This window comes from Misgurnus anguillicaudatus, chromosome 11 (genome assembly GCF_027580225.2).
Source record: "Misgurnus anguillicaudatus chromosome 11, ASM2758022v2, whole genome shotgun sequence".
NCBI lineage: Eukaryota > Metazoa > Chordata > Actinopteri > Cypriniformes > Cobitidae > Misgurnus > Misgurnus anguillicaudatus.
This window is the reverse complement of record NC_073347.2, coordinates 4,387,157-4,392,104: the sequence shown is the minus strand read 5'-3', so window position 1 is coordinate 4,392,104 and position 4,948 is coordinate 4,387,157. Positions and strand designations below refer to the sequence as shown.

Here is a 4,948-nt window from a genome sequence, read left to right as displayed (position 1 = left end):
TCAACGAACTGTTTTACTGACGTCATTAAAGCAGGAAATAGAGGGCTGTAGTCCAAACCGGCCGTTCGTTGTAGGCTTTTAAAGAGTAATTCTATTGAAGAAAATATATCGCCTGGCAGTGAACTTTGAGCTTTATCATTTTACAGGTATTATTTATGCTATTATAGCAACATTACACACTAACTACACTCTAAAAAATGCTGGGTTGTTTCTGTAAACACATTGTTGGGTTGTTTATGCTGGGTCAAAATTCTGGGTTGTTTGGAGTACTTTAAACACACTGTTGGGTTGCTCATGCTGGGTCAAATGAAATGTAGTGGGTAATTTACAAATGAACACATGGTTGGGTAAATTTGACCCAGCAAATGGTTTATTTTCCTTTCATTGGCTGGCCGTTTCTCAAGGCAGCCTTCACAATGTTCAAAATATTATCATTTAAATATTACCAAATGTAGTTTTAAGAGTTTTTTAGGCGACAATGTATGTGTGTAAAGTTCAAAACTTCGATCGGTTTTTGAAGATAGCGTATATTTAAAAATGTGCTCCAACGATGTCGAAGCTTCGAGATTCAGGCAATCACTGGGCGCTCTGCGCTGATGTACCCGCCCAACACAGCCTCACCTCGGCACGTCATTCTGGAAATCACCGCTGGCTGTAATGTCTCTGTAGTGTTTAGAACGGCGGATTTATTTCATTTCGGGTCTCATAAATCTATTATTTGTTCCTTGCCAAGTCCGAATTAAGTTACGTTACTGTAAGGATGCAAGTTCTGCAATTTTTTGTCGAACTTTCTGGAGGACTTCATTTCCTCTGAAGCGAGGTGCACGCCACTCAAAGCGGGCAGTATTTTATGGTAAGTTCATGTCAATTTTTATATTATAAATGTTGTAGTTGTGGTAGGGGCAAGCTCATTGTTATTTTCATTCGCTTTTCCACAGATATGGGGGTAACGTTATTGTATGTAGGCTATGTTTGATAAAGTGCGTTTCATATTTAATCCAGAACGAGGATCGTAAGTTGCGTTGTCACAGTAACACAATTTCAGCGTAGTAGTGCGCTTAGCTATGTGGTGTGAACTAAGGTAATTTATTTTTATATAAATTGCTTGTTATCAGACATAATCTACTCTCAGTTGACTATTTTGTCAATAATTATATGCGAAGTCTACCGGAAGTTTAAAAGTAGTTCGGATCACAAAGCCTGTTTATGGCCGTTTCTGCCTGCAGCCTTCGGAGGCCGCATTTGTTAGTGTTTGGAGTCGTATTTGTAAGCTGCATACGTCATTATGACTGTCTTATTATAAAGTTGACTATTATTAACTGTAAACTGTTGTAATATGCTTATGACTTGCGAACGTAATGCTCAGTTAACTTAAATAAACAAGGCTTGATGACGTATACAGCCTGCATATGCGACCTCCGCAGGCTGCAACCTTCGGATTGAGAAACGGCCTATGTATGTTGTTGCTGAAACGAAACCATCCCGTTAGCACACTTGTAATTCCGGTCCGGAGGTAAACATAATATTCACTACAGTTGTGTGCGGAAAGTATGTTGACACATCTTATAGTTGTCAGAGGAAACGATGGGGGCACGTTTAATGACAGTGTCTTCTGTTTCTGTCAAAGCCAGGATCATTTTGAAAAACAAACACCTGGTTGGGTTATTTTGACCCAGCAATTGGTTTATTAATTGCCGCACTTTCTGGATTCTTCGCTTCTGACTGGATCACGCTACTCGGACCAGGCGGTATTTCATGGTGAGTTAATGTGAATTTTTACTTATTTTTGTAAGAAGTTGTCGTAGGACAAAGCATATTTCATTGTTCAGAATACATGCTTTGATGTGGGGGAGTGGGGTTAATGTTTTTTATTCTGTGCCAACAGTTGTTATGAGAAACATGCCTCATCGTTTAGTCGTAGTCGAGCTATATCTGCATTCTTTTGAAATATTCAGTAAGTTATACGTTGTAAATTAATCACTAAAATCGTATTCATCTATGAATAATTAAAAATTCGAAAGGGGGATTCGTGTTTCATATTAAATCTAGACGGAGCGCTGTAAATTACCCCTTGCCGTCACACGTTAAATCCTGAGGTAAATTAACAGTCAGAAATATACACTGACGTTCATGTTCACAATAGATTTGTTTTGTATTTAGTTACAAGGCGAAAACACGTTTCGTATTAAATCCACAAGTATAGCTACTTATTTTAAATCGGGCGGGAAACTAGACTCAATAATAGTGAGTTGTGTGTGGAAAGTATTAGGGGAGTTTGATTGACAGGTGCCTGACCAATCATAACACTGATATTATTTGCCCCCGTTGCAATTCGCCATTTTGGCCGACAATCAAACCACAAAGTAGAGTTACACCGACTGCACGCTGAAGTATGTGATTTTAAAGGGACACTCCACTTCAACCAAAAATTCAACCTAAATGGGCGTGGACGCTGTGAGAAGAAAGGTGATGAGTGGGCAGGGCAACTGATATAGTGTAACAAATATTAAGATTAACTAGGAATAGCAGTAGGCCTATTACAAAAATAATTAAACTGAATATAATATTTTATTTAAACAAAGGTCAAGTAAAACTGTTATAGTTGAAATAAGAGCGTGTTTGAAGATAAGGAAAAGTCCTCAGGACATATCAAAGTCAACCTGCCTCCCATAGCTTTCCTGAGCAAATTCAGTTGATGGTGAGTCTAGCCCTGACAGCATCGCTGGGAAAATCATCCAACGTATTTACAGAGTGTGCGTAATGGCGCAGTCACATTTACTTTACTATACAGAACTGTATCCATGTGTGATCCTGAGCCCACTACTACAGCCTGTGACGTTTATGCAATATGGAGTTTAAACCCGGAAGACAAAAATATCACAAAAAAAGCTAAAAATTAACTAGTTTTGACCTAATGTTCAAAATTAACAGATACTAACATTGTCTTCTATGATGTGCAACACAACTAACTCTTTAAACATCTAAAAAAGTGTTTTTTAGTGTTTCATGATGCTTTAAAGATTTGATTCTTACCGTTTTGAAATCGATTCAGCCGATCTCCGAGTCTGGCGCTACCACTTTTAGCATAACTTGGCACAATTCATTGAATCTGATTAAACCATTTAGCATCGCGCTCAAAAATAAAAATAAGCAGAGTTTCAATATTTTTCCTATTTAAATACTTGACTCTTCTCTAGTTAAATCGTGTACTAAGACTGACGGAAAATTTAAAGTTGCTATTTTCTAGGCAGATGGCTAGGAACTATACTCTCATTCTGGAGTAATATTCAAAGAATTTGCTGCCGTAACATGGCTGCATGTTTGCAATGATATAACGCAGTGCCCGAAAATAGTCCCCTGCTATTGAAAGATACTATAGGGACTATTTTCGGCTGCTGTGTAATATCATTGCGTAATATCAAGTCCTTGATTATTACGCCAGTATGAGAGTATAGTTCCTATCCTATTCAATGGATTATGCTAAGCTATGCTAAAAGTGGTAGCGCCGGAGACCGGCTGCTGAATTCCAAAACATTAAGAATCGAATGTTTAACTCCAGGGGAGCTGGGAAATTAGCATATTTTCAAAAAAAGTGGAGTGTCGCTTTAAATATTCTTTCTTGATTTTTGTTCAATCCACCAACAGAGTTCAGTAGAATCCACTGAATTTACCCCAACAGATCATATCACCATGACAGTGGAACTTTTTTCAGCCTGTGTAAGTATCGACTTTATTTGTATTGGATATTAACTGAATAAAATTTCAGTTCTAATGGACCTAAAAAGACATTGATGATTGTTCTGTTTTTATAGGCAGTTTGTCAGATTTTGGAAAGCACCCCTGAGAGGAAATCCGTATTAAACCGTTAAAGTGCAAGCAATTACCAACAAGCAGAGGAGGCTACTTGTGAGACTCCTTGCATCCCATCTGCTGGAAACCAATGGTGAAACCTGAGTAAGCTACATTTAAATAAGCCTGCAAACATATAGTAGCAAGCAAATGCTTATAAAACATAAATGACCATTCTCTTTTTTTTATAGCGAGTCTTATAGGGGCGTACACACCAAACGCAAATTCAAAGATTTGCGCAAGTAAATTACATACAAAGTAGGGGCGGCACGGTTCACAAAACCCTCAGTTCGGTTCGTATCACGGTTTTATGGTCACGGTTCTCGGTTCTGTACGGTTCTTGTTGTTAATTTTTTTCTTTTAATTTTTTAACACTCCAGAAATATATTATCTTATTAATGTATTAATTATCCATAATTTAGAATGCAGTATTAAAAAAGTTATATCATGTAATCATGCACAAACTGAATTTGACTTAGCACATTATTGGGACCATCTCTGAGGAAAGCCAGGTGAGATTTTTATACAGCAAGAGGGAAGACATTGATGATTTCAACATGCTTTACATTTATTTGGCAAAAAAATAGAATGTGTATTGCCATCTACATGAACTTATGTGCCTTTTTAGCACACAAAGATAACTTGCATTTATCAAAATGCCTACTTCAGTGTAGCTCTAAGATTTATCACCGAGAGGCTGCTTAAATACTGCAGAGTATATGTGGACGAGAGAGAAACATAAGTTTTACACCTGTAATATTTAAATCCGTCTCTTTTGTCCACTTTTGACCAATTCTGTCCTGATTACTTTGAGGGGCAATTTATGAAATAAGATCGCGCAACTTTCAAAAGCTAGCAAAATGAAACGCGGAAATCAGCCGCTTTCGTTTTATCAATGATAGACTAAAAATAGCGCGGCAGAAGTCAGAAAAGAGGTAAAACATTGTGTTCAGTACCTCAGATCAGATAAATGGTCGGAGAGAAGGTGGTCTCCTGTGGCTGTTCGAACACATTCAGCCCATAGACTGCAGTTCTATCTATTGTTTTATATCCGCTGTCATCATAGGTAACATGAAATAAAAACTGTTTCCACACACCA

The 4,948-nt window shown here is 37.7% G+C and overlaps 1 long non-coding RNA gene across 1 annotated transcript; it reads left to right on the top strand.

Moving 5' to 3' along the window:
- The first annotated feature begins 1,560 nt into the window (after nt 1-1,560).
- On the top strand, nt 1,561-4,053 carry LOC141368764 (uncharacterized). Its single transcript, XR_012372011.1, has 3 exons — nt 1,561-1,758; nt 3,646-3,717; nt 3,813-4,053. It is a non-coding gene; the product is annotated as an uncharacterized lncRNA (long non-coding RNA).
- Nucleotides 4,054-4,948: the final 895 nt, after the last annotated feature.